The sequence below is a fragment of the Sphaeramia orbicularis genome, chromosome 17 (genome assembly GCF_902148855.1).
Source record: "Sphaeramia orbicularis chromosome 17, fSphaOr1.1, whole genome shotgun sequence".
Classification (NCBI taxonomy): domain Eukaryota; kingdom Metazoa; phylum Chordata; class Actinopteri; order Kurtiformes; family Apogonidae; genus Sphaeramia; species Sphaeramia orbicularis.
The window spans coordinates 25,700,250-25,721,454 of NC_043973.1; the positions used below are offsets into that span (position 1 = coordinate 25,700,250).

The following is a 21,205-nucleotide window of genomic DNA, read 5'->3' on the forward strand; positions in this document are numbered from 1 at the left end:
GATGTAGGAACAATGCTAAAACAAACATAGTGCTTAGTCATAATTTTAGGGCACGATGTTAAAAAATTGCATATCTGAGGTGTTGTTTTTGACAAGTCTCCTCACATGGCATTCCTTGAAGTGGCTGTTATTCCTGCAGAGCCCATGGTTGAGCTCTCTAATTTGCTCCAGCTTTGGCTTCACTCTACCATGTAAATGCAATCAAGTTGCTGACAAAGTATTTCTGTTGGCAGAGCTGCCGTCTGCTTTTTACATAAAAAATAAAGAAATAAATAAATAGGAAACTGATCTAAAAATAGAAAGCTTAATTACTTTTCCAGGACTCACTGTGGGAAGCAGTAACTGACAAAGGGTTAGGGTTTCACCTTTTCTTTTTTTTTTTTTTTTCTACGTCACATTGATTTTCAGCAAGAACTTGGTTTTACTTCACTTTCTGCATTTGCCACAAGTGTTTTTTCACTTAATTTAATTTGACAAGGTTAATTTTGCAAGGCACAGTGTACAGTAAGACAGATTACTGACCTTTTGCCATACACATTCAGAGTTAGCTTTTAATTGGGTTCCATGTCCAGTTCAATGTTTTTCTTTTCTAATGCAGGCAGATAGCAAAAGGCAGACATATTAGATGTGATGTAACCTGAGTAGGTTAACTAAGCATTGCACCCCCTACGCATTAAGACTGATTGCAGAACCTTGCATGCGAAAAGGTTATGTCAACCTTCAATTAAAACCTTCTTCACCTTTTTCTCATTCTATACAGCGCACAGTAATGTAAATGTTAGTATAATGGGGGCTAGGTCAAGAGCTGAAATGTTAATGCCCTTGTGCCTAATTTACTTTGTTTCCATAGGGGTCAAAAATTAGCTTTCATAAACGCATCATTACACTTTTATTTTAGTTCTGCCTATAGGGACAAATTAGACAGAGCGTCACCTTGATTGCGAGTTGCTGCTACAAAGTTGCATACCACATAGGTCAGTAGCGGTTGCAGAATGAAAAGAGTATAATGGTGTTTGTACGTGTTAAAGTACATCCAGTAAATTATTACAATTATAGGAACCATTTTCCACATTATACACAAGAAACACCAAGGGATTTTTGTATCTTTGTTCCAACACCAGCAATTATATTAAAAGGAAAAATGAATGTACAGAGGAAATGAAGATATTATGTTATGGATATGACCAGCTGTTAGCCCGGGCCAGGGGCTCTCTTGGCTCAGTGGCGATGAACCTTGGGGACAGTGTCTGAGCATCTGTTGGTAAGAATGCCAGAGCTGAGGCCACTTAAAATAAGACTGAAATTAATACTGACAGAGAAGCTCTTATGAGTGTCATGGGCCCCTGAATGCAATGACAAATTATATTGTGGGAAGAGTTTAGGATTCTGGTGACAAAGTGTCATCTTGCATTAGCTTGCTGAAGATTGGCAGATGAGGCTAAACAAGGTGGCAGTGAGGTGGGGAGAGGCAGTCAGCAGATGAGACTGTTCACTCCTGACAAGCTTATGTTGTTAAACACGGCGAGGAGCAGCTAGTGTAGTCAGTGTACGCACCGCTCACGACAACCTACAAGACTTCATAATCACAAGCCGCTTTATAGTCGGTACTCTTTTTTTGGGATAGACACATACAGTCGTGGAAAAAATTATTAGACCATCAAAGTCATCAAAAACAATAGTTATGCAATCAAGTACTAACTCCTGTGTGTATCATGTGACTAAAACGGACAGAAGAGAAAACATGGAATGCCTAAAAGCACTGTTTTTGTCAGTACAATGCCATAGCTATTGATGTAAGAACTGAAGTGATTTTGGTTATTATCAAGAAAACATGGAAAATGGCTAGATATCAGCTCTGAAATTAAACTCTTATGATTTACTTTTGTTGTTATCGTTATATTTCTCCAAACAAATATACCTTTAGTTGTACCAGGCATTAAAATGAACAAGAAAATTGAAGAAATCAATGGGTGATCTAATAATTTTTTCCGCAACTGTAGTCTATGTAGCGTATAATTGTAGCATTTTTGAAAAAAGCATCTTGTTCTGCCAAAACCTACTACTTTAAACAAAAAAATGATAGGCTGACCACTGATGAGAGCGAATGTTGATATGAAATGCATGATATCATAAGCACATGGAGAACTTAAGTGATTTTGATTATTATCAAGAAAACCATGAAAAATGGCTAGACATCAGCTCTAAAATGAACGTCTTATGAGCTATTTTTGTTGTTATCATTATATGTGTCCAAACAAATGTACCTGTAGTTGTACCAGGCATTAAAACCAATCTGTGTATCATTAGTTCTTTTCATATTCAAATGAGAATCCACAATTGGAAAATGAAAAAATGACTCATTTTATTATTAATGTGCAAATCAAAAATCAAACAACAAGTTGTTTTTCATTCTTTCAATTGTACGCACAAATTAAAAATTTGAAATAAGCAAATGGGCCAAATGTCAGGTTTCATGTTGACATTTTTGATATCCGATTTGGTATGACCCGGAAGTTACTGACTTCTTTGTGTGTTGAGCTGGACAGTCGTGGGTTTGCTAGTATTCTGCCTAATGCATTCTGCGCTAATGGAGAATTTCATGTTATTCAGAGGCAGCAGACATGTTACTCTGAAGGAGGATGACAGATAACTGAAAAAATGGTCAGGATCTTCCAGGTATTGTTGTTTTGTCTAATACAGTGCGGCCATGGTAGCCAATCTGAGTAGAAGACACTTCACAAAACACACAAGTTGCTTTTCATTCTTTCCATTGTACGCACAAATTAATAATTGGAAGCAAATGGACCAAATGTCAACTTTCATGTTGACATTTTTGATATCTGATTTGGTATGACCCAAAAGTTACTGACTTCTTTGTGCGTTACGTGAAGAGTCTTCTACTCAGATTGGCTACCCTGGCCACACTGTTTTAAACAAAACAACAACACCTGGAAGATCCTGACCATTTTTTCAGTTGTCATGTTGTCCTCCTTCAGAGTGACACCTCTCCTGCCTCTGAATAACACGAAATTCTCCATTACCACAGAATGCATTAGATAGAATACTAGCAAACCCACGATTTTCCAGCTCAACATACAAAGAAGTCAGTAACTTCTGGGTTATATCAAATCGGATATCAAAAATATCAACATGAAACACAACATTTGGTCCATTTGCTTATTTCAAATTTTTAATTTGTGCGTACAATCAAAAGAATGAAAAACTTGTTTTTTGATTTTTGATTTGTACATGAATAATGAAATAACAAGTCATTTTTTAATTTTCCAATTGTGGATTCTCAATTGAACATGAAAAGAAGGAATGATACACAAATTTAAAATGAACAAGAAATTAAAGAAAACAAGGGTGATCTAATAATTTTTCCACTACTGTATTATACATTTTTAATCCAAACAGAGTGCCTTTACATCAAATGACAAAAGCCACATGCTTCTGTGTTTATCCAACCTCCACATCCACAGAATGAACTCAGAAAACAAGTCTAATATCCACCTCCCCTGGTACTGAAAAAAAAAAACTATGGTTGTAGAAATGCGAAAATGTAGAGACAGATGAAGACGTCCAACTGAGATTTACAACTTCAGATTACTGTGTTATATTTTTAGCAGTTATTTCTTTCATTTCTAGCAATTCCGCATCTAGGGAAGTAACTCAAGGTATTTTCTTATTGCACCCCAAACCCCCTCCATATTGTCTACCCAATTCAGTGCCAGCTTCGGGGAAACTTTCATCTACATGCAAATGTAGTAAATTTGCACTTTTGTTCCATCTCCCTTTGCTTCTAATTCAGTTATTTCCTTGTTTTTCTTTTCTCTGTGTTTTTGCTTCATTCAGTCCGCCTGGTTAAAGGTTTTTGTCTTTGTATAGCAGTTTATTTTCCGCATTTAATTACCTAAACAGTATATTTTTAGCCTGTTTGTGCACTTGAACTTCATTCTAACTGCAGTCCTTTAAATTCATCCTTGGATTTTTTCATTTTCTATGTGACTCAATAGCATGGTCGTATATCTAAAGCTTTATCCAAGTAGAATATTTCAGAGATCTTCTGTTGTTGATGTTTGGTGCTAAACTGATGCCTGTTAGTCAAATGTGGAGAGCAACAACTTTGTGGCCCATGTCATAATCTAGAGTCTGGAAAAGCTTAGGGCCAACAGATCAGACATCATTATCATCATTTTTGCTGTTGTCGTTGCCCAGAAATATGGCTGAAGTTTTGCAAAGTCTACAATCTGTTATTCTATGTCTTGCATTACAGTATCTTGTCTTCTTTTCAAAAACATCAGACATCTGAGATCTCAGCCCTGCTGCTGGGTAAAAATAACAAATGCTATGAATAGGATGCTCAAAATTGTCCTTGTAATATTATGATGTTAATTTAATTTGTATTCCCACTTTACTATTTGAAAGGACAACATGACATCTCTGCATGCAAAGTAGGGAAAAATGTGTTATCTTATAAGAGCTAATTAGATTTCTTATGTGAACACGGACATGTTGAACAGGCTTCTCCTACTAGTGCCCTTCATGCGAGCCATCCTTGTGTTTATGCTTACCATTAATCCATTCAGCAGTGTGGAAACCATTGTCTGTATCTATATTGGGATAGAGCTTCTTAAGGTTGTGCACTGTATAATTTAATTGGCAGAGTATCTAGGCTGAGTTTTTCTGTTTTCCAGGAGCAGATAAAGCTGAATCATTGACCCTTACTCAAATCCAGTCGTTCTGGTTAACTCTAGGTGCCTAAATAATTGATTTAACTACAAGGCTATCCGAGTTTATACAGCGTTCAATGTTACTAAAAATGTGCCCATGATGCTATCAACTTCATGCTGATCTGTTGATGATTCTGTCAAATGAGAGCATGTAAGTCTCTGTGGTTGTTTTGTTTTGTCCCTCCCTACTGCTCCAGTAAATGGCATAGCTCTGACACTATTAAAATTACAGATTACCTGGTGTTCTGCATATAGTTATAATAGGATGTTTGCCACTAGAGCAGTGGTTTCCAACCTTTTTTGGCTTGTGACCCCATTTTAACATCACAAATTTCTGGTGACCCCAGACATTCAAAATGGGGACTTTTTTTTTTTTTTTTCCTAAAATTAATTTGTTTTTGATCATGTAATAGTTTACTATGTTACAAATAAACACTAATTTTAGACGACATTTAGTCTATATAATGTATATTATTATGGACAGAGGCAGTAAAGTCAGGTGTAGATTACTGCACAAAGTGAGAATATTATTTTCCTTGGTCAGGATATGTACAGTCAGTCCAGCTTGTATTTACAAGGCTGAAAATTAATACTGAACAAACAATAACTCAAACTATGAATTATGAAAGAGCTGCAGCATCTGAAACTGACCACAATGAACATGTGAAAGATAAACAGTACCACAGTGCTGCAGTTTCAGCTTCAGAGTTTGTCATGTCTGTTATGCATTGGGATTGTCTCTCTTAACTCACCATATATTTTTTATTAGTAAGTTTTTTATTTATTTTTATCAATTACTAGACATTTCAGGTGACCCCATTTGAATTCCAGGTGACCCCACATGGGATTCCAACCCCAAGGCTGAAAAACACTGGATTAGAGGATAACTTTTCATCAGTTCTATTTCTTCTGTTTAAAATATCATGGAATTTTTCAAGTTACTTGATGAAGTTAATGTAACTTAGAACATCTGATTATTTTTTGGTAAATTTCTTAACAAATAATATGACTGATTTCTTAATAAACCCTACATCCTATGAGGTAAAGATAACTAAAATATGGAATAAAAGTTAATACATAGCCTAATTACCTCTGCCAAGGAGGTTATGTTTTTGCCGGCGTTGGTTTGTCTAAATGTCTGTTTATCTGTCTGTGTGCAAGAAAACTCAAAAAGTCATGGACGGATTTGGATGAAAATTTCAGGAAATGTTGATACTGGCACAAGAAACAACTGATTAAATTTTGGTGGTGATGAGGGGTGGGGAAGGTGGGGGGGGCCGCACGGGGGCCCACTGATCTGCCTTGGCGGAGGTCTGCGCTCTCTGAGTGCTTTTCTAGTTTATAGGTGTAATACTTCTAACAGACAATTCAATGTACATAAAAAATTTATATATATTTTTTAAACTGTGCACAACTAAAAATGTGTGCATTTTTGTTGATTATTGTGTTATATTGGTAGATTAGATTAGATTAGATTAGATTAGATAGAACTTTATTGATCCCTTGGGCAGAGCCCTCAGGAAATTGAGGCTCCAAAAGCAGCACAACACCGAGCATTAACACGAGAAACCCCACAAGAAAAAAAAGCAATACAAAAGTAATTCAATAACATACCTATTTAAAAAAAAATCTATAAAAAACAGTAGTGAAAAAAAAGTGTAGGCCTATAGTGTGTACATCAAGATTGTGCTCTCTACATATAGCTACATATACATATTTGTTTATGTACACAAAAAAGTGTATGTAAATCAATATATCACAGCATTAAGTGCATATTCTCTTCTCTTTTTTCCCCTGTCAGATGCAAAAGATTCTCAGTAATTGTTCATATCTGAAGACAGGGTGATCTGCCTTGGCATGGTCATCTGGTATATTTGACATAAGCTCATACTCATACTCATTTTGATTATTTGATTACATTTTTTTTACTAACTGCAAGTGATTACAATCACTTTTGTTGTGTAAATTAAATATATAATTCTGTTAATATACATAGCAGTGACTATAACTGTCAAAAAATGCATGATTTTTTAATGAAAGCTATTAAATGTAAAATCATCAGCTGTCAGGTCACAAGTTCTAGTTACTATTGCAGCATGGTAGCACTCCCCCCAGTCAGATACAGGTAAACATAGGTTAAGGCACAATCCCAATTCACCCTTTGGCCCACCCCCTTACCCCACCCCTTTGGCCCTTGCACTTGGCACTACCCTTTGAAACAGTGTTGCAAGGGGTAGGGGTTGAAACATTCCCCTATGAAATGAGACAACCCTTCAAGGCCCGTTACATCATCAGCAGTCATCGATGCTGCTATAAACAGATGCGACAACTTTGCTTCCGAAAGAATTCACCATGCCGTCAGCAGCTGTAAGCGTTTCTACTGCATGGGCTTTGGGCATCTTATTGCAGCTACCAACCACAAACTGCAGAAATGCGATCTATAACACATTGAAACAGCATTAAACGGACGATCAAATGATTAAGTTTACGAAGAAAATACATACATTTGTGTGTTTCTTCCATCACACTGCTGCACTTTTTTGCTGTGTTTACCTCCATCTTGCTAATGATTCAAAAAGAATTATGGGAGATTTCTCATTCCCCTCAGTTTGTAGTGTGGTCCTGAAAAATCTCCGTTTCATAGCCCTTCCCCTCGGATTCATCGAGAATCGGGACACATCTACCCCTTTACGTGAATGCACAAAATGGAGTTGTAGAGGTAAAGGGGAGGGCCAGGAGGTGAATTGGGATTGGGCCTAATTCTCCAATTCTGAAGATCTGAAGATGGTCCCCAGACACCTTCAATGGTGGCTCACCGCTCCTAATGTGCTAAATGTTAATGCTAATGTGCTACGGCCACCCTTAAGTGTTAATGCTAATGTATTAACACTCAGGAGGTAGAGGGGGTCATCCAATAACCGAAGGGTTGGCAGTTCGAATCCCACTCTGTCCTAGTCATGTACTGTTGTGTCCTTGGGTAAGACACTTCACCCTCCTTGCCTCCAGTGCTGCTGCTCACACTGGTGTATGAATGTGTATGAATGTTCAGTGGTGGTCGGAGGGGCCGTAGGCGCAAAGTGGCAGCCACGCTTCCGTCAGTTTGCCCCAGGGCAGCTGTGGATATATATGAAATTTACCACCACCAGAGTGGGAATGTGTGAGTGAATGAATAATGGATCCACTGTACGTGCTTTGAGTATGCGCTATGTAAATCTAATCCATTATTATTATTATTATTATTATTATTATTATTATTATTATTATTATTATTATTATTAATGCTAATGCTAGGTGCTGTGTCCATGTGGATGGGAAAATGCCTTTGGGGAAAATAGAGTACATCTTGACCTTTAACCCTTTAATGTTTGCTGCACTAACATTAAGCATTACTAATACCTGCAGAGCAAGGTCCAATTTCCTACTAGGTCCTCAAACATTGCAGGTTTATTATATTTTCACTATTTCAACACTGCAAACACACTGCAGTTGCTTCCATTTACTCTTTTTTATATGCAAAATAAAAAGCTCCACTTACTATGGAATTGAAGTGTAAGGTGGGAAAAGGATTTTAATTGGTGGTAACACTTTATTTTAAGTCTCCTTATCTACTATTCAAGCGGTATGAAAACCGTTTAATAACACACTGTGGATGTAAGTGCTGTACTTGCTGATACCAACAGTCTCACATCTCACACGGTCCTTTCCCAGAATTCGCTGGACTTTTCAGTTTCGTAATAAAACAAACAAGCGAGATAGGCTGAATAAATACTAAACACACTCAAGACCTTATACGGCTGACTTTGTTGATTTCTCACCCACACATTACATTTGCTGACTAAAACTAGTTGAGAGAATGTGAGACTTTGCTGCGGTGTAGGCAGTGCTTAAGTTTCACAGTGAGATATCTCTAAAGACCTTGGCCTGAGTGCCTTTACTGAAAATGCTCTGAATCGACAGTCCCACTTCCTTCCTGACCTGGTACTACCCCTGCAAATGGCAACATGTGTAATAGCTCAACACGATGACAGGTGGGGGAGTGCAAACAAGATAAATAAGCAGTCAAAGTACAGTAATAGTGCTTTAAAAGGGAGCGAGTCTGCTTTATCTTTAAATGCTCTATTAGTGATGTTCTTTTGAAAAATAGACTACATTCCATTTGGACAGCTCATCGTCTAACCGCCGACAAAAAGCAGTTGTTCAACAAAGTATCGGTGCCAGAAAGGGGCATATGTAAATACGATTATTAATATTTTAATTAGACAGGAGTTTGAAATTGTGAATCCTTTCTACTTGGGTGATGATAGTAAAAGTGTCAGGAAGTGGAACATGCTTGTGTTGCAAAATTAACTTAATGTAGGCATTTAGATACAACAGTAGGAAGATTTTCTCTGGAACACTGAGTGTAACTTGTAACTGGAATGGGTGGTAGTGGTGTAGACACCTGCGCCTCCTTCTCCATCCCTGCACATTGAAGATTATATCATTCATTATAATGTATTAATATGTATTGTTGTTTTACTAGGCATTTTTATTTTACTGCTAAAATTTACTTAGGGGGTCAAATGAGTGGCCATTTTTGTCAAAAAAAAAAAAAAAGTTATAAGAAATACATAGAACTGTGTTGAAATAATGCTGATACATTTGTGCACAGACTACTGATATTATTTGACAGTGAAAGCTATATTTTCAGAAATATTGAATTTTGAATAGCACGTGTATGTGAAAACTTTTGCTGGTGGACGGACGTGACATTACCCATGATGATCTGGTCAGTACCAGTACTTTATTAGTAATAAACTTATATACTTACTATTGCTAATTCTCCTCTTATTCATAAATGTTAGTATTGTGGATCTAAAACAATAACAGCTGACACAAAAACACAACATGTGGCAGTGGACGGATGTGACATGGTTGTTACAGAACCCATCATACTGATGCTCTGCAGCCATGTCACCGTTTCCACAAATGATCCCTGTGCAAAAACTAGGATCAGAATTATTTATTGTATAGTTTATCATCAAACTAAAGAGTAAATAACAATATAGAATTGTTATTTCTTTATAAAAATGCTTATTATTAGAAAACTGTTGGTTTAAAAAGTGACATGTGACATTCTTAATGTATGTATTGGCATAACATAAGCGGGATGGATCAGCACCACACTCCATATTGCAAAGTGTAAAAATAAAACATGTGATATGTAGGATAGAATCTTGTAAGAAAAATTGGGGAATCTAAAAGAATAGAATATTTGTTTTTCAGGTACATTCAGTTAAAATATAACTTAACTCATATGTGACATGAAAATATAGCACTAATTGTGATGAAATTGGACATTTTTGACCTGAAAACATAGTTCATATGACCATCAACATGTTGACACAGAACTGAAATCCTGTAAAGTTGCATAACTTGCATTTACCAGCACTAAGTTCCTTTGGGGATTCACTTATATTGATTTCTTATGCACAAAGACATAAATAAGACCTCTAAGCAAATTTTAGCCGAATTGTACATCTGTTCTTATGTCTTTTTAATCTATTCTCGTATTTTAGCCTATCATTTTGCTTTTATATTTTTCTGTATGACACTGTTTTTAATTGTACAGCTGCTTTATGTCTTTAATCTATTCTTGTATTTTATTCTTTTATTTTGTTTTTTCCCCTGTAAGTCGCTTTGGACAAAAGCGTCTGCCAAATGCATAAATGTAAATGTAAATGAATATGATTTTTCTCTGTTGGTGATAGTTGTATATATTTTTGTAAAACATGCTGTTGTCTATGGCTTTGAATCATCATATAACTGTGATACAAAGGGCCGGATACACATAGATTACATTTCTTCTTCTTTTGTCTGGGAGTGGGTTTCATTATGTAACCGATACACAGTAATACCAGTTGTTGCCATGTTCACACTACAGACAAAAGTGACCCACATCTGATCTTTTCACTCATATGTGACTCAGGTCTTTTTTTTTTCCTTTTTCACATCATTGTGAACTGTACAAATCACATGGAATCTGATCCAGGTCAGCTCTATATGTGGCCCCGAATCAGATACAGACCTGATCTACTTCCGCGTGAGCTCTGTCTAAACATTCACATCGGAATTTTTGTAGGATTTTTACATCACTTTATGAGGAAACTCGTCTCCACTCTTTTCTAGAGGAAGTCATTTATATGCTGTAAAGTAGTTCAAATGAAACATACATGAGTGCAGCACTAAAATAAATCTAAAACATCAAATATGGTAGTAAAACACTGACAGACTCCATTTTACTACACAATGAATATCAATGATACATATTTTACCTTAAAATAAGGGCTAGAATGCACTACTTCTATTTGTAGAGGGGTATTTTCACTGTGTCTATTATTATAGTGTTTCCCATAAAGACTGAATACAATATTTTTACCTATTCTCATAAAATGATTGTGACAATGTGATTTATTGTCTCTAAAGTGTAACTGGGACCTGTTCAAAGGTGATTACCGATGTGTATAAATATGAAAAACAGAGGAATGTATCTGAAAACAAAATTATTCCAACTTTATGGGTCACAGTGTACTTTCTAACTCTATTACTTTTGTGCATGTGTTTCAGCTCAGGACTGTTACCAGTTGACAGAGAAATCTGAAAATGTCATCTTTTTTTGTTTTTGTAATCTTTATTTCAGACATGTAGACAGTGAAATCAAAACAAAACCGACCAATAAAATATTAGTAATGACAAAAATGAATGAAAACAGCTGAATAATACTCAAAAAAAGGACATCCGAATAGTTTTCAGAACTGAGTATTAAGACTGGGATTGTGAACGTAAACAAACTGGCCCTGATCAGAAGTGAATAGATCTGTTTCCATGTGATTTGTGCTGTTCACAGCTGTTACAAGAATAAATATGAGCTATACAGCTCTGGAAAAAATGAAGAGACCACTGCAATTACCTCTGAAATCAGCATATCTGTATGTATGACAGCTATTCCATTCCTGTGTCTGTTGAATTCCAACACAAGTACACCTAATTCTACTGAATAAACACCTGATCCATGTCTTATTTAAGAAGGAGAAGTATAAACACCACTACTGTGACCAAAAGTAATTGGAATAAAAAAATATCTATTGAAAACTACTGGACTTCTGCTCTGACAATGTTTCCAAACTCTGAGGACTGGGTCTAGGTCAATAAAGGTGTGGATGACGGACCACCAGATGAAGACCCTGTCATGGCCGGCTCAATCTCAGGACCTGAACCCACTTTGAAAACTTCTGGAGGAAGATGGATGGTCACAAGCCATCGAACATTACTGAGCTTCTTGGATTTCTCTGTGAGGAGCTGCATAAAGTCATCCAACTACAGTGGTGGAAAGCCAAGACACATAAAAGCTGTCATTGAAAATCAGGGTTATTCCACCAGATATTGATGTCTGAACTTTTCTCAAGTTACAACATTAGTATGGTGTTGTTTAGAAATGAATATGAACTTGTGTTCTTTGCATTATTTGAGGTCTGAAAACACCTGCATTTTTTTTGTTAATTTGACCTTGTGCTGTGTTCTGCAAATACATGCTCTAAATAACAGTATTTTTATTTGGAATTTGGGAGAAATGTTAACTGTATTTTAGAGAATAACACAAAAATGTTCATTTTACTCAAACGCATACCTATAAATGGTAAAATCAGAGAAATTAATTATTTTGCAGTGGTCTGTTAAGTTTTTCCAGAGCTGTATAGGAGTGATACGGTGATAGTTGATCCCAGCTTTTGTTCAAAGATCACTAAAATAAACATACATTTAATACTATGCTATGATGCATGTATGTCCAAAAACATTACTTCCCATCATCTGTGTTTAACAGCTAACAGTATGTAGTAAACTACTTGTAACTCAAACATTCATACAGAGGTGAAACTACTAAACTCTGAGAGTTTCTGCTGAAACACTATGGAGCCCTACTTTATTTTATTGCTGCAAAAAGAATTAGCTAATCTCATTTCTCTCAATTTCATTAGTATCAGCAAATTTTGCCCTTTTATACAAATGTATCTCTAATTTGCACATATTTGTAATGTACACTATTGTGTTGTTATTTAGTTGTAAATGCACTGTCACTGGTAGAGACCACCTGCAATTTTGTTGCACAGTCTCTATAATGACAATAAAGCTCATTCTATTCTTCTATTCTGTCATACAGTATATTATATATATATATATATATATATATATATATATATATATATATATATATATATATATATATATATATGTATATTTATTTATTTATTTATTTATTTATTTATTTATTTTTTACACCAACATGTATTCATTTTAGTGCTGTCAAACGATTAAAAATTTTAATCAGATTAATCACAGGGTGTCTGTGGATCAATTGATCACAATTAAATATCTTTCATTTTTAATCTATATTAATCGTTTTTCATTTTGCATGAGCAAACAGACTCAAGAAAGAAGGAATTATATCTATGCACTTAATATGTTTATTAAACATCTTCAACAGTTTCAAGAAAACAACTTGAAACAACTGTTCCGTCTTGGTTTTTTTGTCCTCATATTTCCAGCCACAGGGCCAACGTCCTGTTTAGTGTCTTCCATCTTTATGGGTTGGTTCTGCTGCCTGTCATTACCAGATCAACTGCCCATTTGCACATGCATGACAATAACTCTACTGGGACAGATTGCCTGAAATGTGTTTCCAGAGCTGTTCAGAGTCATTCTGTGCTGCAGATGGGTTAACTGCATGAAACGTTTTAATCAAACTAATCACAATGATGAATTAATCTGCAATAATGCTTAATTTTAACAGCCCTAATTCATTTAGTAAGAAACCATTTGAATACTCTCTTTCACCACCATTAAAACTAAAAACAACATGTATTAAGTCTACTACATGTTTAATTTCCACATACTGGTGACAGAAAGTGGTATTTTCACATGTGGAATAAATCTAATTTGTGGTTCGACCAGCGATACAATGCTACAGTAAATATCAGGGCAGTTGTTTTAAGACCAAGACAGCTAAAAATTAATAGGATTTTGAAGTGTTACATTTAAGGATTATATTTAAAAAAGCCTTAAGTTCTGTTCTCACACCAGATGTTATTCTCACTAAACTCCAAGCAACACAAAATAGTGAGAAGAGGCTAATTAAAAAATATCCCCTGTATTCCAATCTTGATCCCTGGTTTTAATTTTATGCTTAATAGGGGTGATGATTTCTCATTTCTGGGTAAAGATTATGCTTTAGATACAGTTTTCACAAAGAGTTGAGGGTTTACTAAACTATTACAGCCGTTGTTGTATATATGAGATATACTGCATATACGGTATACACTAGTTCATGGATATATGCAGCCAGTATTCAAAGGAGCAGATAAGCATTTTGATGCCTAAATTTAGTTGACCGTGATTATCATCAAAGCATTTCTGATATAGGAAACAAAAACAAGGAGCTGATTGTAGAAAAGGACTTTGTGATTAGAAAAACAAAGCCTCTTTTGGTGTCAAACTGTCACCGAATAGCGCTGATTAAGGTGCTACAAAAAATACTGCTCTCCAGCTAAAATGTGGATACCATCACATGTGATGACAGCTGGGATCGAGAGGAAACTGTCTTAAAAAGAATACTGTTGTTCCCCTGACATGACAAATCTCCTAACCTAACAAATGATGTGATTAAAATTCCCAAAAGTCTTTCTTGCTGTTGGAAAATATCGGTTTCCACCTCTCTCCCCAAAAGATTAGTAAAGAAATAGTTTATCAAAAACGGAGAAGCTTCACTTACAGACATTTAATCGGGCACCACCTCATTTTTGAGCAGGTAATATTATAACAAAATAACCCAGATGGAGAATAGAGCAAACACATCTCATTTGGTCTTTTAAATTTAATTTTTTTTTTTTTTTTCATACTGATTGATTTTGATAAACATGCCCTGAAACGTAACATAATTAGTACACTTGGGTTTCTGTTAATTCATTGCAGTAGTCAAGGCTTTTCCTTCTGTAAGGAGACTAACTGCATTATTTACCACTCTCTCTACCTGTGTGTTAAGTTCACTGAAATCAGATATTATAATGGTGATGTTGCACAGAAGGCCAAGGAGGTTGTTCAGACTGCTGCTGCAGAATTAAGGTGGTAATTACAGAGACAAATCACTTGAGCTTATCCCAGCTGTGGGAAAAGCAGGAAACCAATTTCAGAACACATTAAAGCATTCACTGTTACAGTACACACCTTGCATATAGATGTCTGAGCTAGATGAAAAGCTTTTGGATGAAAAAACAGGTATTTAATTTCATAATTATTGTGCAGCTACATTGGAACTATATTGTAAATTTGTAAGTAGTATTTATGTAAAGTACAAGTAATATAAATAGCAGATTTGTCTTTATACTTCATGTTTTACTCTTATATGTTTCTGCTTTCTTATGTTATGTTATGTTATGTTATGTTATGTTATGTTATAAGAAATATCGTATCTTCTTCTATCTGCCAGTAATGTGATTTTGCCTTTAATGTGTATTTTGTGGTAATATAAATGGTGAATTTCTCTTTATATTTAATGTTTCACTCTTGTATGTTTCTTATCTTATCTTATCTTATCTTATCTTACCATATCTTCTTCTATCTGCCATTAATGTGATTTTGCCTTCAATGTATATTTTGTGGTAATATAAACAGCAGATTTTTCTTTATATTTAGTGTTATCTTATCTTATCTTATCTTACCTTATTCTATCACCATTACTGTGATTTTGCCTTTTGCGTGTATTTTACGGTAATTTAAATGACGACTTTCATGTTTCACTCTTGTATGTTTCTGCTTTCTTATCTTATCTTATCTTATCCTATCTTATCTTATCTTATCTTATCTTATCTTATCTTATCTTATCTTATCTTATCTTATCTTATCTTATCTTATCTTATCTTTCCTTATCTCATCTCATCTTACCTTATCTTCTTCTATCTGCCATTAATGTGATTTTGCCTTTAATGTATATTTTGTCATAACATAAACAGCAAATTTCTCTTTATATTTAGTGTTTCACTCTTATGTGTTTCTTATTATATCAAATCGTGTTTTATCTTATCTTATCTTATCTTATCTTATCTTATCTTATCTTATCTTATCTTATCTTATCACCATGACTGTAATTTTGCCTTTTGTGTGTATTTTGCGGTGCATAAACTTACAAACTGTACACCACGCACTGATTGTTTAAAATCGACAGTCAGCTTGGACACAACAGGGAGCTGAAGCTCAGAGGCTGAATAGAAACATTATATCATGCTCACTGGTATGCGACAACCGAGCCAGCAATAGGTTTTCAACATTGAATTAATGAATGTTTGGTTACACTTTGGCCAATTTCATGGTAAATTAACTGTGAAAACACTGAAATCAGGGGTTAGTCAGTAGGTTGGCAGGCCTCTTTTGATCATGTTTCTTCCAAATTTTGGAGTCATCCAGTTTGGGCATGTTACAGAGCATAAAGACACTTTAAGGACTGCAGCATTCTCCACATTGAAACAGCATTCGTCTAAATTATACTACTCAATCATTACTTATAGGCCCTTGGCAGCCATGTCAGCATGTGTCTGGAAAACACAGCACCATGCCATAGCCATTCTTGTACTTGTGCTCTTTTATTACAATCTCCAAGGCTGTTATGTTTTCAATTCATTTTATTCATCTCTTTATTTCTGAGTTGGTAGAATACTGCAAGAATTTCTTAAGAGGCTTTAGTAGAATTTTATGTATTGTCAAAGTATATTTGATGGAGAGAGTGCAGCCTTGAGCAAGTTTGCAGTCTTTGAGTGCTTTCTAGTTATTTTAAAAATCATTTTTGAATGTTCAACACATTTAGGTTGTTTGGGGTAATTTAGAAACCAATGTCATATCTTGTATCGCATATGATGGCAGGAAGAAAAAAGAAAAGAAAAGAAAAGAAAAGAAAAGAAAAGAAAAGAAAAGAAAAGAAAAGAAAAGAAAAGAAAAGAAAAGAAACAGACCAACAAACAACCAAAGGCATCAGACTGAAAAATCTCTTGGCTACTATTGTCTTCCATGCTTCATGGTTATGGTTTACCCTCCAAATCAATTATTGTCCCCCACCTCTGTCTGCCACTTCCAAAATATGAGAGAAGCATATATTCCCTGAATGTTTTTTTGTTATTCTTCCCGTGTATTTTTGTGAAAATGTTTATCAAAAGAGAAGCTACACTTGCTTTTAAAATAATTTCAGCTCACTTTTCTCAACAGTCTCTGTGCAGGAGCTGCCGACTTTCAACCCCCACATATCACACTATATAGTGTAACATCTCAAGTTTGTTGCTAAGGCAAATGAACTCTACAGAGAAATGAACTCTGCATGTCACAAGTGAATTGCTGTCTCAGGCAAGAAACACATTATGGTAATACAGCTGGTGTGATTCCACTTATTATGATGTTCAGTAGCATCATTGTCAGAGACTCGTCTGCCTGTAAAAGGTATGTGTTTTTCAAAGTTCATTGATAGGTCATCAAACAAGTAACGTACATATGACATAGTCACAGTTATGTTTTCCATGTAGAAGCTGTGAATATTTTATCAGAGGAACAGTTTAGGTGAAGAAATGCAACATTTCCTTCACTAGTGGAAAATAACTTACAGTTTTATCTTCCACTGACATAGTGTCTGTGTATGCATAAGGCTAAGTGATTGAATGAGAAACCTGCTTCAGTGAGTGACTGAATAGTAAATCTGCTTTAGTGTTTTGTGCCTCACTCTACATACAGGGTGGGGAAGCAAAATTTACAATATTTTGAGGCAGGGATTGAAAGACAGTGTATGACCAATTAGTTTATTGAAAGTCATGAGAATTTATTTGCCACAAGAAAATGTACATAATAGAAAATGTTTTTATTCTATGTGTCCTCCTTCTTTCTCAATAACTGCCTTCACACGCTTCCTGAAACTTGCGCAAGTGTTCCTCAAATATTCAGGTGACAACTTCTCCCATTCTTCTTTAATAGTATCTTCCAGACTTTCTCGTAATAGTTTTGCTCATAGTCATTCTCTTCTTTACATTATAAACAGTCTTTATGGACACTCCAACTATTTTTGAAATCTCCTTTGGTGTGACGAGTGCATTCAGCAAATCACACACTCTTTGACGTTTGCTTTCCTGATTATAGATAATAGTGTTAGGTATGATTATGACATCAATATATGTTTAGTTTCAAAACAATTGACGTAGTGCCTGCTGAGAAAAAACAACTAAATGTTCATTGTAAATTTTGCTTCCCCACCCTGTACAGTATATTATATTATAAAAGGGAAGTGACTGCCCACTGCAGTTTAGCATACTTTTGTATTTTTGGTCAAGGAACAGACTAACAAATATGGCAAGTTGATAGGACCACTATTTTCAGAGATAATAGTAATTTTGGAATACAATAGCCTGTAGAAGCTAATAATGTAATAACAACCGATAACGTAACAACGGCCGATAACATAATAAATTTACCATTTTTCAAATGTAATAGGCCAATAACATAACAACTGGCCAATAATGTAATAAAAGTCCTGAACCGATAACGTAATAGCTTTTGGCCAATAATGTTATAACTTATTACGTTATTGGCTCAGTTATTACATTTGCAAAGATTTTTTTTTTTTTTTTTACCAGGCCAATAACGTAATAACCAGCCAATAAGTTATAACATTATTGACCAAAAGTTATTACGTTATCAGTTTAGGACTTTTATTACGTTATTGGCCAGATATTATGTTATTGGCTTATTACATTTTAAAAACGGCAAATTTATTACGTTATCGGCCATTATTACGTTATCGGCTGTTATTACATTATTGGCTTCTACATAGCCTTACAATCATGTTGCTATGCCCATGATTGTTGATGGTTGAGCGCAGTATCATGCTGCATGATGGGAAATGAAGTTAAAAACAGGAACGACACATTTACTATCTTAATGCTGCATTCCAGGACACCTGTAACTCCAGTTTTTTCAACCTTCTACCTGTGAAAATGCACTGGAATGGAAGTTGAACCCATGACTTCCCAATCGCAAACTCGTATTAGATCGATGTACTCCCAGTTCTGAGCTCTGATGTCACGTAGCCCATGAAACAACAATGGCAGCCCCTATGGATGTGGTGTTTATGCAAATTGTTTATTAAAACAAGGTATTGCTCTGACATTATTTATCCGCAAATGTTATGCATAAACAGCAGCTACTCTAGCATTAGCTAGTTTTCAGTCCATTGAGTGCAAGAATAAATGAATACCAAATACATCTCCAAATAACATAACATAAAAGGTAGAAAAGCTTCTCTTGCCTTATGTGTCATTTTTCCTCCTCTGTTTCCCTCAAATAAGCAAAGAGCAAACACCTTTGGCGATAGAAATGATTGTAAATGACCATAATGTACGGTCCACCATGCTGGTTTGTTTGTATTTAACTACCACAATTCCATGCACTCAGGCAGTTTGTTGTGACTTGCCTGGAACGCTACGAAGTCATGAGTCATGGTTTGAAGTCGTGACTTACGGGCTCAAAAACCGGCCTGGAATGCAGTATTAGTCCCTATATTGGTATTAATACATTCATTGTCATTTAATGATTTACCAAATAATTTTGATGTCAGCACTTATAAAAATATCATATTTTCTCAAATGTAAGCTCTCCCTAGCCTAGCATAAAAATTACCACATCAACACGCTATTATACAGCACTTAAAAACATACAGTTTATAGGATACTTATTGTGACTGGACTGCAATTTTTCTGATCTTAGTCTGTATTTATGTTGATGTGAATTGTTTTATTGTTTGAAACCTGCCAAAGGACTACAGATTCCATTTAGCAGCTATGCTAACTATGCTAACACTAGCATATTTACTCTGATGCTACTACCCAGATAGCAAATATTTTGGCAGTATTATGGCATACATTTGACATTTTTGGCTTTCTTTTGGCATTATGAAAACCTTTAGGCTTAACTGTGGTATGATTAAGGTTATCCATAATAGATATGGAGGCACCAGCAGTATATGGCTGAGTTCTGGCATATGTGTGGTTAACCAAAAGACTGGGCAAAGAGCGGGATCAAGTATAGGGATGGTATGTTTATGGCAAGGCAGAAGATTGACTAAAGAGTGGCAACATCTTATTCCATATATGGATTTTTTTGGTTGTGTTTTGACATATTTCTATAAAGCCAAAACACTGTGCAAAGAGTGGGAATTTCTACCCAGAAAAAAACCCCACTTCATTTTAAAAGCATGATCAACACAAATTTTAGGTGAATTTTGGCCTCCTTTTGGGTCAGTTTTGGCTACTTTTTGGCTGGATTATGGGGATTTGGGGCTTTTCTGGGACAATTATGGCTATATTTTGGAAGTCCGCAATTAGTTTTGGGTGAATTTTGGCTTGCCTATTTTAGGCCATTTAGTGCCCATACATCCGCTCAGAACTTTGCCAAAATAACTTGCCAGTTTTGGGCCAGATTTAAGCCATAATGATTTTGCTATCTGGATATGTTCATTCATGTGCTATATCCCTTCCAAATAAAAACAAGATAAATAAATAAAAACTAACAATCATTATGAATAAAAAACTCTACAAGAAAAGGAGGTAGAGTTACTGAAAGGATTATAGTGAAATTCACTAAATGAATAGTGAAGTGACTTTCATTTAATTGATAGATACACAACAACATTAAAACGCATGCAATGAAATGTACCTGGGCTCTGTAGCAACGTGTTTGTACTTTACTTCTTTCCTTTAGCTCTGCACTGCACGCCCCCTTTAAAAGTTGATGATAAAATTTTATATGGCTTTTGAAGAGCTGTGCCAATATGTTCTCACTGTTCAAGAACCTTGGTTTATCGTTTAAGGCATGGCACGCCATCAGCACGTACCTCGCTGAAATTCAGATGTGGTGAAAAGCAGTTATCTTTTATTGGAGATTTAGATGGAGCTGTTTGGAGTTGGGGCTTTCCTATTCATTTATTCCTCCACCATTGAGCCGCTCAGCTGTATTACAGAATTGATGCACTGTGACAGTCTTAAGCTATTTTTATCTCTTTTCTCTATTGTATTGAGAAATTACAGCTGATACAGTGTAGAAAAGTCATAGATTTTCCAAACTGAACTTGATATACCTCATAACACCATATAAGCCTATGTATTGAGTTTTGTTCCTTTGCGACCTGTAGATCAAAGTAATGGACTATTGGAGGTTGTGCACTCCAAACTAGACACATGAGCTACTGAGCAGTTTAATGGTTTTGGGCTGGTTCTTAATTAAAGGACAGTTTCCCCTGAGTGATTCCTCTCTTATAGCACAGCAAGGCAATTGTACACTTTCATCTGATCAATAGAAAGAGGATGTTTAATAAAAGATACATGAGCAGTCGCCGTGAAATCAATTACGACGCAATT

General features: G+C 35.4%; 1 long non-coding RNA gene across 1 annotated transcript; it reads left to right on the forward strand.

The window, feature by feature from the left end:
• Positions 1-2,521: 2,521 nt before the first annotated feature.
• Positions 2,522-18,710, forward strand: LOC115437837 (uncharacterized). The gene is made up of 3 exons (XR_003937987.1): positions 2,522-2,750; positions 4,590-4,593; positions 18,700-18,710. It is a non-coding gene; the product is annotated as an uncharacterized LOC115437837 (long non-coding RNA).
• The last annotated feature ends 2,495 nt before the right edge of the window (positions 18,711-21,205 follow it).